The following is an 11,892-nucleotide window of genomic DNA, read 5'->3' on the forward strand; positions in this document are numbered from 1 at the left end:
GAATTTTCAAAATCGGCGCAGGTAAACATGCAGAAAATCGCATTTTCATGTACCGGTTCAAAATGGGGAAGAAAAGACGACCGCGAGATTTTAATTGATTCTTGTAGTACTCGTCGAGAGAAATCGATTAGTGAAGGAATTTTCAAAATCGGCGCAGGCAAACATAGAGAAAATCTCATTTTCATTTTCCGGTTCAAAGTGGGGAAGAAAAAAGGGCCGCAAGATTTTAACTGATTCTTGTAATACTCGACGAGAGAAATCGACTAGTGAAGGAATTGTCAAAATCGGCGCAGGCAAGCATGAAGAAAATGGCATTTTCATGTATCAGTTCAAAATGGGGAAGAAAAAAGGGCCCGCGAGATTTTAACTGTTTCTTGTAGTACTCGACGAGAGAAATCGATTAGTGAAGGAATTTTCAAAATCGGCGCAGGCAAACATGGAGAAAATGGCATTTTCATGTACCGGTTCAAAATGGGGAAGGAAAAAGGTTCCGCGAGTTTGAACCGCTACGATGTATGTTCACGAATGTCCCCGTCTTCTCAAATTTAGTTAATTACTGTGACACTGAAACATGTGACACAGAGTCACATTGTGGATGACTGCAATCGGCAACCACTGCACATATACTCCTCCCGCCCCACAGTTTGATTATTTCGATCCATTCCTCACGTGCTAACGGCATGGTTCAACATCTGCAAGAAAGAGGTAAATGTAACGTTCAATTGGCAATAGCTTTTCACCAAATTAAGCTGCATGAAATCTGATTGCATATTTGACATACTGAGAAAATTCTAGTCCGTGGCCATATGTATCACATATCCCATCAATTCATAAAAATTTTGAACACAAAATTACGGTCGTCCGTGTGACGTACTCCCAAAAGGCCTAATGTGTATCACCCACCTCACATTCAATGAAACCACATCCGTGTAGAATTTAGAAAGGAACTTCTTATGATGTATACAGGATGTCTCAAACGTTCCCTGACATAGGATAACTCTGTTATTATCAGAGTTACAACAAAATGTAAGAGGAAAAACATCTCGAAATATTACGTTTTCAATCTAAAGTGAACACTTTTTAAAAAAAATCGGACGAGATGTTTGTGCTGTATACTCTTTATGCACCCAATTTTAAATGAAAATGCAACGTTGTCATTTACCTGGACCCACAACATAAGTGAATGAAGTTACTGTTTGAAACGGGGGCTGGCCATCGACATGTTAGCGTAAAAGACAGTAACTTCACTCACTTACGTTGTGGGTCCAGGTAAATGGCAATGTTGCATTTTCATTTCACATTGGACGCATAGCGAGTGTACAGCGCAAACGGGTCATCCGATTTTAAAAATTCCTTCACTTTAGAATGAAAACATTATATTTGGAGACGCTTTCCAAAGTAGTATAATTTAGTTTGTTTAAATTTACAATTTAATACAAGTAGATTCGGATTTATATGCGTAGGATTTTGTATGCATCTAACTAATGAATTCTTTATTTTCATGCTTAACTTAGTGACTTGGCTTTGGACTGCAACTGATTATTGTAACCCATTATTGCTTGAGAAGAAACAAGATATCCGAATCTTCATTTGGAGAAATCAAACGTCTATTGGAAAGCTGGGGACTACAATCATTAATTTCTACATTTCAAGGTGCGTAAATTATATATTCTGTGTTTGTTGTTAAATTACTATTACTATTATTGGGTTTAGAATCAATCAAGCACTTCATGATATTTTATGGGGATCAAGATGGGTGCCGGATAGATAAGTATTTGAGCGTCAGGCTCTTATTTCTTTTCAATTTAATATTTAATCAATGATTATTTTTCTCCCTCATTATTCCACCAAATCGTATTCCAAGATCATATATCCATTTTTGATCGATATATCCATATTTTTGATCTCTTTCATATTTCTATATTTTCGATTTTTGATATTGTTTATATTTCGATATTGCTGTATTTTTCGATATTTCGAACAAGTTTCGATAGTTTGTCAATATCGATTATCTATATCTAAATTCGGATATCCCAAAGCCCTATCGAACCCCCTCCGAAATGAAGTTTTTGGCTATGGACCTGATTAGGGATGCGCACGAGACAAGACGAGACAGAATTTTTGTTACGAAATTCGAGACGAGATAGAGCTCTTCCAATAGAAACGGATCCAGTTTTCGAGACGAGACATAACTTTCGCGGCACCTTTTCGAGAGGAGACAATCTCAAATCTTTTCTCTTGCGCATCCCTACACTTGATCATGAGGTATCAAAAAAAAAAAAAAAAGTTAATGAGAAATACCGGTAACATGTAAATACAATATAGGTAGCTAAAACATTTTTGTTTTCATTCTTCAGTAATGCATTATTATTAATCTCAGGGGGGCGCGGTGGCTCAGTGGTAGAGTGTTAACCTCCGGTGTTTGGGGTCCCTGGTTCGATCCCAACTCGCGCCGTGTGGACTTTGTAGTGGACAAACACCGTGCTCGTGGGTTTTCTCGGGGTTCTCCCGTTTCCTCCCACTTTGTTCATTCCACCATTTCACTCATTTCTCATTATCTCCGTCTCCTGTAGCCTAACCGGCATAATCGTGGGACGTTAAACTTAAAGATTTCATTTTTTATTAATCTCTGTATTTTATAGTGTATTCTCAAGCTTAAGGTGATGTATAATTAAATTTTGAATTCAGTTAACTTATTTTGTTTCTCAGATTGTTTTTAAAATGTATGTAAAAACGTTTATTTTCATTCTTGAGAGTTTAAAGTGACGTATAGTTATTAAACATAGTATTTAATATTGTACTCTTAACGTGGAAGTGATATACAGTTAACTTTTGAATTCAGTTAACATTTTTCTCTCTGAAATTGCTTTAAAAAGTATGTAAAAACGTTTTTATTTTATTTCTTGAGTGCTAAAAGTGATGCAAAGTTATTAAGCTTACTACTTTATATTGTATTCTTAACCCTAAACTGATACACAGTGCGTTTTTGAATAAATTATGTCAAGTTATTTGAGTGACAAACACTGGTAGAAAATCCTGACTACTACTGGAACATTTTGATTTTAAGGTGACGACTACTGGTGCAAGGATTTTAAAATATTGTTTTTCCTCCAACGGCTACTCCTTTTTTAATTCTAACTACATGGTCATTATAGGAAGGATCAGTGAGTCTTTCCAACTATGGTACAGCTCCGACAGATTCACGATGCTCAGAGAAGAGACAAAATAGTATGTTTTCAACCTTAAAGTGAGAACCACTGGCGTTTTTACCCTGCTATGCAAAAGTAAGTGAGTACTCCAATGGAGTTCCAATGCGGTACTTAATTTCTGCGTTTTAGATATATGGAAATACATGTCTCTAAAATGTAAAGAACTGATTTTTTTTTTACTGAAAACTGCAACTCGGTAAGCCTTATGGATACCGAGGTATGGGAAAATAAACTATAGGTATGTGGGGCTTGCATACTTGAAGCTACAATTCGGAAATTGAATTAAAATATGACTAACGGCTATCAAGATGTTGTCAAATAAAGGGAGGACCAACACAGTTAAGGGGTTTTCGTGTTAGATGCTAAAATTTCCGAAATCGGTCATGGAAAGTTAATAAACACCAGTAGCAATTTCATCTTAAAGTAATTAGATATCTTCATGGGGTGTTAGAACATCATGGAGTCTACCAAAATTAAATTTTAAAAGCTTTTGAAAATATAATCTGACATTTGTAAACAGTATTTGAAATATGTATTTACCCAAAACTTCCAGCTAGTACATCTAACATCTGGAGAAACACTGTGAAATAAAAGCTTGAAATTTCGGAAACAATTATTGGTCGCAACAAAATTAAATAAGATGGTACTTCTATGGGTTAAATCAGTACCTCAGTACAATTTCGATCGAAAGATTAGTTCAGTCCTAGGTTTTCTTCAGGCAATTCCAAGGGTTCATCGAGCTGTGCAAAAGAATGAAAATTCGCTGTCAATATCTAAGATAGTAAATAAGATATAAGGAATTATATATTTTATGACGTGAAAATAGAGATCTTTATGGATTTGTACTTTTGGGTCTTTCCTAAAAGAAAAAAATTCAGAAAACTACTGTATATACCTTAATAGACAATTCAGTGGGCGGGGACACAGTAGCTTAGTGGTAGGGTATTTAACTAATCTTTTTTTTTTGCAGAAACTATTGGAGTATTCACTTAACCCATAGAAATACGATCATACTTAACTCCCTATTTAATTTTAAAATTAAATAAAAGGAAATATTTCAGTGTAGCGACCCACGATTATGCATTTTAGTCTCAGGGAGATTATGATTAAAGCAAGTGAATGTTGTTGACAGAATTGATGGAATGCAAAGGTGGGAGGAGAGTACCCCGAGAAAACCCACGAATACGATGTCCACTACAAACTGACTTGGCCGTGGATCGAACCAAGAACCCAATACACCAGAGGTAAGCACTCTACCACTAAGCCACTGTGCCCCCGCCCATTTAATTGTCTATTAAGGTATATACGGTTGTTTTCTGAAATTTCTTCTTCTTACAGCAAATACTCAAAAGTACAAATCCATGTGGGTCTCTATTTTTACGACGTCATAAAATACATAATTCCTTATATCTCGCTTGCTATATTAGATATTGACAAAAAATGTTCACTTTATTTCAGAGCCCGATGAACGCTTGGAATTGTCCAAAGAAAATTTAGAGCTGAATTAATCTTTCGATCGAAATTGTACTGACGAGTCTGAGGTTCTCACTTAACCCATATAAGTACCATCTTATTTAACTTTTGTTAGGATCAATAATTGTTTTCTGAAATTTCAAGATCTAATACGCTTTTATTGTATGGTGTCTCTCTAGCTGCTAGATGTACTAGCTGGAACTTTTAGGTAAATACATATTTCTAATACTCTTTACAAATGTCAAAATATATTTTACAAAACTTTTAAAATTTAATCTTGGTAGACCCCATGATGTTCTTAAACTCCATGGAAATACCTAATTATTTTAAGATGAAATTGCTACTGATGCTTATTAACTTTACATGACCGGTTTCGGAAATTTTACCACCTAACACGAAAACCCCATAACTATATGGATCCTCCCTTTATTTGACAATATCTTGATAGTCATATTTTAATTAATTTTCTAAATTGTACTGTCTAATATGCAAGCTCCACGTACCTATGGTGTCGCTTTTTATTTCACCATATTTCGGTAACTGTTAGGCGTACCGACTTGCGGTTTCGGTAAACACACACCTCTAACGTTCTTTAAAACGTTATTAAGACATATTTTAGAATATTTAGAAATGAGAGTTCTGGGAATATCATGGTACCCGAAAACCCCCATCAGGGCGTGTGTGTAGTGTATTTAATTGAAACTACTTTTGAGGTTGTTGTAAGCCCTCGTAATTACGTTTCCGAAACTGCACCATCTAGTACGCAAACTCCACAGTTCTGTAGTGTCGCTCTTTATTTTCCCATATCTCGATATCCATAAGGCTTACCGAGTTGAGGTTTTCGGTAAACAGATGTCAGTTCCTTACATTTTAGAGACATATATTTTCATATATCTAAAAAATACAGACATTAGGTACCCCATGGTAGCCCGAACACCATTGAGGTACCCACTTACTTTTGAATGGTAATACATTTTGAGTTGTTGTTCAGCATCAATAAACACTTCATAGTTTTTCTACGTGCAACCCAAAAGTCCATACCTGACCTAACAGATTTTGTCCATTTAATCTCAAAAATGTTAAGATACTTTGTATTGTTAAGTACAACCAAATTAAGCACACTGAATATAACATTTTAAATATTTTCTGATTTTTGTTGCAGGTATTTCGTGCATCAAACCAGGATTCTGCTTGAAAGACAGTCAAAAGAAGCAGTGTAGGTTGTGGCTAAAAGTACGCCCTTTCTGAAGACAGACTCAGTTGTACTTACATTATTTTGTACGAATATATAACCCTAATAAAGATACTGTACTACAAATTATTTCTTTCTTCCATAAATTATAATAAAATATTATCTCTGTTTAAAGAAAACGATTGTTAATGTTAAGTCATTTTAATTCTTTTTCTCTGTAATAAGAACATTATCCCTAGCAATATTTTTTATCTTTGTGCTATTGCGATTGGATGAAGTAAAATTCTATACGAAGCACTATTATTTCAGACATGCATTAATAACTAATGTATTGTTCTGTATGTAAGACAATGTGTATACTGAACATGTCTAGCGAAGGTGTTGTTTTAATACAGAATCTATAACTCAGCTTTTCAGTAGTCAACTTTATTGGGAATCCGAAGAAAGAAGTTAAAAAAAAAAAAAAAAATGTTGGACTTACCAGCGTGTGTGTGTTCGAATTCTGGACTAATCCAAATTATCCAGAGAAATCATTATATATTTCTTTGTTGCTATTTCAGATGTATCCTTTATCCAAGTCGTATGAAACGGAGACTTCATACATCGCTATACTTTGTATGAACTATGTTCCGTATTTACTTAATCACTTTGTAACTTTCTCTAGTGTTGACAAGGCCGCAGGTGTCAATCGAATAGTTTAGTGTTTCACTCATGTCACCTTGTGACTAAGGTACGTCCTGTCGGTATATATATGGTACTGGGTTCAATTAGCGATAAAATACATTTTTAGCGTTAAACAAATGCAAAAATCTATACGAAATGAGATACCGTGATCTCTGACTTACGGATAACACCAAGCAACTAATGGTACTGAGTGTGATTGAGTTTACTAATTACTATTTGGCTAAAATCAGTGTTCCTTTATCTATAGTTCTTTTCGTGCTTTGAATTGCAAAGTTTGAAATAACCGTTTTAAATTATTGTGTATATATATCTTCCGAGTAATTCTGAGAATCATTGCTCTTTCTTTAAGCAATGTATGAGACTGTTAAATTGCTCTTTCCTTAAAATGTTGCACTAAGAAGGATGCATCCAGGAAAGTCCAAATTTGCAGAATGTCTATAGCAGGGAAGAATAAATATGTTTAGTCGATGGCTGCACAACGCCTCCGCTGTCACCACGTTGTCACACAGCGAATACAGCGAACGTTTAAGAGTATTCTGCACTTACTATTAGGTATCGGCCTGGGAACTTTGGCGCATCTACCCAGTCTCCTTCTTGGTGTTTCATTTTTAATGGCGAGTACTGAGTAGGAATAATATTGTAAGCGAATGCGTTTCCGGCTGACACCACACTTTTAATTATTGCGACATTAAAAAAAAAAAAAAAAAAAAACCTGTTAATTAAAATGTACAGAGAAGTTATTTCTGGAAAATTCTATTCAGGCCTCTTGTGGTAACAACTGCACTTTAGTAGAAGATACTATTAAGGAAAAGAATGAGGTAAAATAATCTTTATATCGTACAAGCAATGGATGATAACAGCTTAATAAATGATTGTACGTAAATCTTGTTTGAGTTTGAATATAGGATTGTATAAGGCTGTGCATTTTGCATTATTATTGAGGTGCTGCAACTAACTAACTGCAAACCATATGATAAATTCTTACAGTAATATATCACATATTGATTTACTCTGTATGGAAACGAAAATAGTTTAATATATGGTTAACCTCCTTTGTGCCAGGGGCGGATCCAGAGGGGGGCGATCGGGGCGATCGCCCCCCCCCCACAAGAGGAAACTTTCTTATTTTATATATAAATAAACCCATCCATAACAAGTTTGGAGCTCTTAAAAGTAGCAGTATTACCGCCGACCGCCCCCCCCCCAGAAGTCCGTCCTGGATCCGCCCCTGCTTTGTGCCCATAATTTTAAAATTAACGCTTGTGTCACTTTTCAACACTTGACTTTGCAGTAGCTTTCCAACGAATTAGCAGGAAGCCCAAACTTATAGGACACCCTGCAGGTAAATACATTTCTTTGGACAGTTTCACTGCTCCAAACTAAGATTTGAAAAGTGTAGTATTGTTAATTTTATTATTGGCACAAAGGAGATCAACCATATTTTAAGCTATTTTTGTTTTCATACAGAGTAAAACAATATTTGACAACATTACAGTAAGAATGTATCATGCACTTTGCAGTATGTTGCAGCACTTTAATAATGGTGCACTATACGTACACTCTAGATCCTGCATATGTCCGATCCATACATTACAAGAAGGCAATACGTATTCGATACAGGTAAAATCTGTATATTTCATATGGACAACCTATTAGCTATATACATCCAATCTATACATTACATATGGCCAACCTGTACGCGACATACGTATAATCTATATGCTGCATGCAGACAGTCTGTAAGCTACATATATGCACTCTGTATGGTGCATACGGATATTCTGTATGCTGTATCTGGACAAGCTGTGTGCGACATAAGGAAAATCTGTATAATACATACGTACAATACGTATACTGTATCTAGTCGTACGTATGGGGCACAAGTACAATATAGATGCTGTCTCGGGGTTGAACGCAAGAAACATACGTACAGAACGTATATTGCATACTTCTTGAAATCATGCTCCGTCCTGATAGTCAGTGTATGTCGTCATTATTAACCCACATGCTACATACGACCCTGACGTCACAAAGCTAGATATTACCTCCGTATATACTTGTTACTGCAGATAACGTCACACGAATGACGTCATTGCACTTGTGCAGACAGTACGTATAATACATACTTTTTCAGCTATACGTTTGCTGCAGGATGTTATATACGGTTGTACGTTAAGTCCAGAAACTACAGGAATTACGAATGTAACCTACGTTTTTAAGTATGCCACCTACATTTTTTTTTCTCAGTGTACCTCTATAAAAATTGTTGCGGAAGTACCGCAGAATTCTGAAACTTGGATATTTGGATAGGGCACATACCAGTTCCTAAGTGAAGTATTGACCCAACTACGGTAGGTCCTATAGTTTTGGTTCCGAAAGGAAGCATTTGTGCACCCAGGTTGGTCTATACTTTTCGTCTTATCTTGGTGTCAGGAGTCACTTCCCAAACGTTGTCGGTGTTGTTTTGAAACACACATATATATATATACCTGTTACCTATTGTGGTGCTTTCGTTGAGATACCTGTACCTGCACTCTGAGTCTTGCCAGGGACGCCTAGTTAGGTTGCAGGGATCATTGTTTTGACTTCTCGAAAAATCCTCGAATATTTTTTGGGGAGGCATGTCTGTAGTACCATCAGAAAATCTAATTTATAACAAAGACAACGATACACAAACTATTAACCTAAGGTAATATTAAGGTTCTAAGTGAAAGTCTTAAATTTTCTTAAAACACCCATCTTTCTAAAAGGGTTAAAGTGGCATAACTAGAATTGTAATTCGAGATTTTAATAATAGCGGACAAAAAAAAAGTTTTTTTCTGATTTTTTAAAGAAAAACTGAAGCCGGTTTTTGATAACTTATGAAAAACAGTTTTTCAAAACCAGTTTGGTTTTCCTGGAAAACCGATGTCTGTTTTCTAACACACTTTTTTGCTTCTTCATTATCTTGTCTGGAAAATTAATACTACAAGAACAAAGAAAGCGTACCGGTTTCGGCAAAAATCACACTGGTTTCAGCAAGTAACTAAAAAACTATTGGAAGTTTTGTTGGAAGAAAAGTTAAAACGGTTTTGGTGAAAAACATAACCGTTTGTGACAGTTGCCTCATATTCATTTTTATTTAATTTTAAATAAATTCTTTTAATTTAATTATGCATATGATGAAAACAAATTTAGCGAATGTCATTTTAAATTTTGTGTGTTAAAAGGCAAAGTTAACTGAAATAGCATTCTTTATGTTCTTTCCCTAACCAAGAGTAAAATGTTTTCTTGTTATTCTGTATACCTGTCATTGCGGCGAGAACATTTAAACTAGCCTTCTTTTGTCCCAATAACAATACTCGCTGAACATCTGAGGCCACACAAGAACACACATAGAGGATCCTTCGTGAACCCAAGGAAAGAAACAGAAGAGCTTTTAACATTTTTCTGTGAAAGAGGAGAAAAATATTAAAGTGCGGTCAAACTGAATAGAATCGTAGTACAAATTAATCTCTATGAATTTGTGAAACTCACATCTTCGTCAGGATGTCTCCCTGTAGAACCTGGATAAAATTTTGACACAGGTTTGTAAGTTGGTCCAAGAGCACGAATCAGACCAAAAGTCTCCAAATGAACTTCCATAAAAAATTTAAATACAACTTGCGAAATTTAAAGAAATCACGTACTTTGGAGAGACGACGCTAGAGCACCGTAAGTGAACGGATACGAATAAAATAGAATTGAGGACACAAAAATTATTTGACGAATGAGAGAAAAAGGAGGAAATCAAAAAAACGGAGTTAGAGGCGTGTCCTAAAAGATCGGTGAGTTGAAAATTCAAAATTCTAAGTCAGTAGTAGTTAGTCGGAGACCGGGAACAAGTGTGATACAAATTCAGTCATACACAAAAATTCCACACACTACCTAGGTACACTCAAGTATATACAACACACAACAACTACAACGATGAGCAGCTAATTTAGAAAACAGCCCAGTGCCGATTTTCGACAGCGCCAAACTATAGACATTTATACGTAAATTTTCTTAGTCCGGAACGCTAAACTTCGAAAAAATTTGAAGGATTCACATATATTTTGTGTGGGTGAGACATTTTCATGCATAAACATATATTTGCAAACACTCCAGACGACGGACATGTTTAACGGAGATTAGCAGTCAGAAAAAACAAACTTAAAAAGTTGATTACATCCTTCCGGAAAGCACTTAGACTTTCTTAATCATACACCATTAGCTAGCATTTATAATGAACACTTCTTAAATACACTTCAAGACAAAATAAAATCAATCCGCATGACATTACACCCGAACTTGAAGCAGTGATGGTGGTGCAGTGTAATATTTGAAAATGCTGGTGTAGGAAGTGCATTGTTGGAGTGATGAATCGACGGAAGCCCTGTTTCGGTGGAGATTGACAGACCAAAGCGCGTCGCCCCTGGCAGTTTAGGAGGAAGGCACAGGAGAAGTCCGAGGAGAGAACTCAGGACCCAGGACATTTATCGCATAGGCACCAAACAAGGAAACGTAAGGATCTCTGTGTATGTGTGGTCAGCGCAGTGGCAACAACGAAAGGTAGGACCCACCTAAATTATTTTATTGCATTGAAAGACCGATTCCCAGCATTAAATAAAGATGCAAGACGTTCTCTACAGAAATTAAGCCGGAATTAGTTTATATTTCAAAATATGATTTCATCGCATTGAGAATAGGTGCTTTAGTTCGAACTTTAGCTAGCAAAGATTAGAATGTTTACCTTAAAGTAGGCTTACAGTGAACTATAGAGACACTTTCGTAATTTTATTTCTATATATGTTAGGTGATATTAGTGACCACATCGTTCTCACTAAAGACAGATTAATTCCCATAATTTTTCCTCTTGCCAATTATGATTTATAATTGTGGATAAGTGAATAAACAAAATGACATGTAGATTTTTAGTAGTTCAAATTGAAAATTTTTGATAAAAGAAGGCAATCTAAGTATTTAATTTAGAATATTTAAACTTGCATAAAGTAAAATTGCGTCATCTACGCTATTGACAAGCACTCTTTAGATGTAAGATAATTAAAAACAAAGTTGGATATATTTTCTAAAAGTGCGATTAGTGTATTGTTTAAAAATTGAATAAAGTCACTATGTTTGTAAAGCTATTCACCTAGGAGTTGGTAACTTGATTAATTTGTTTCAATATGCTAATAGGAATTTAATGAACGATCTGCTGTCATGTCTCAATAAAAATATTTTACGTAGGGAGCTCAAAGGTTAATTAGTGATTAGAAAAACGTAAATAATCTCACGACCAGTCATTTTTTTTTTTTTTTTTTTTTTAGAGAT

The sequence above is a fragment of the Thermobia domestica genome, chromosome 18, assembly GCF_964235325.1.
Source record: "Thermobia domestica chromosome 18, izTheDome1.hap1.1, whole genome shotgun sequence".
In the NCBI taxonomy this organism is placed as follows: Eukaryota; Metazoa; Arthropoda; class Insecta; order Zygentoma; family Lepismatidae; genus Thermobia; species Thermobia domestica.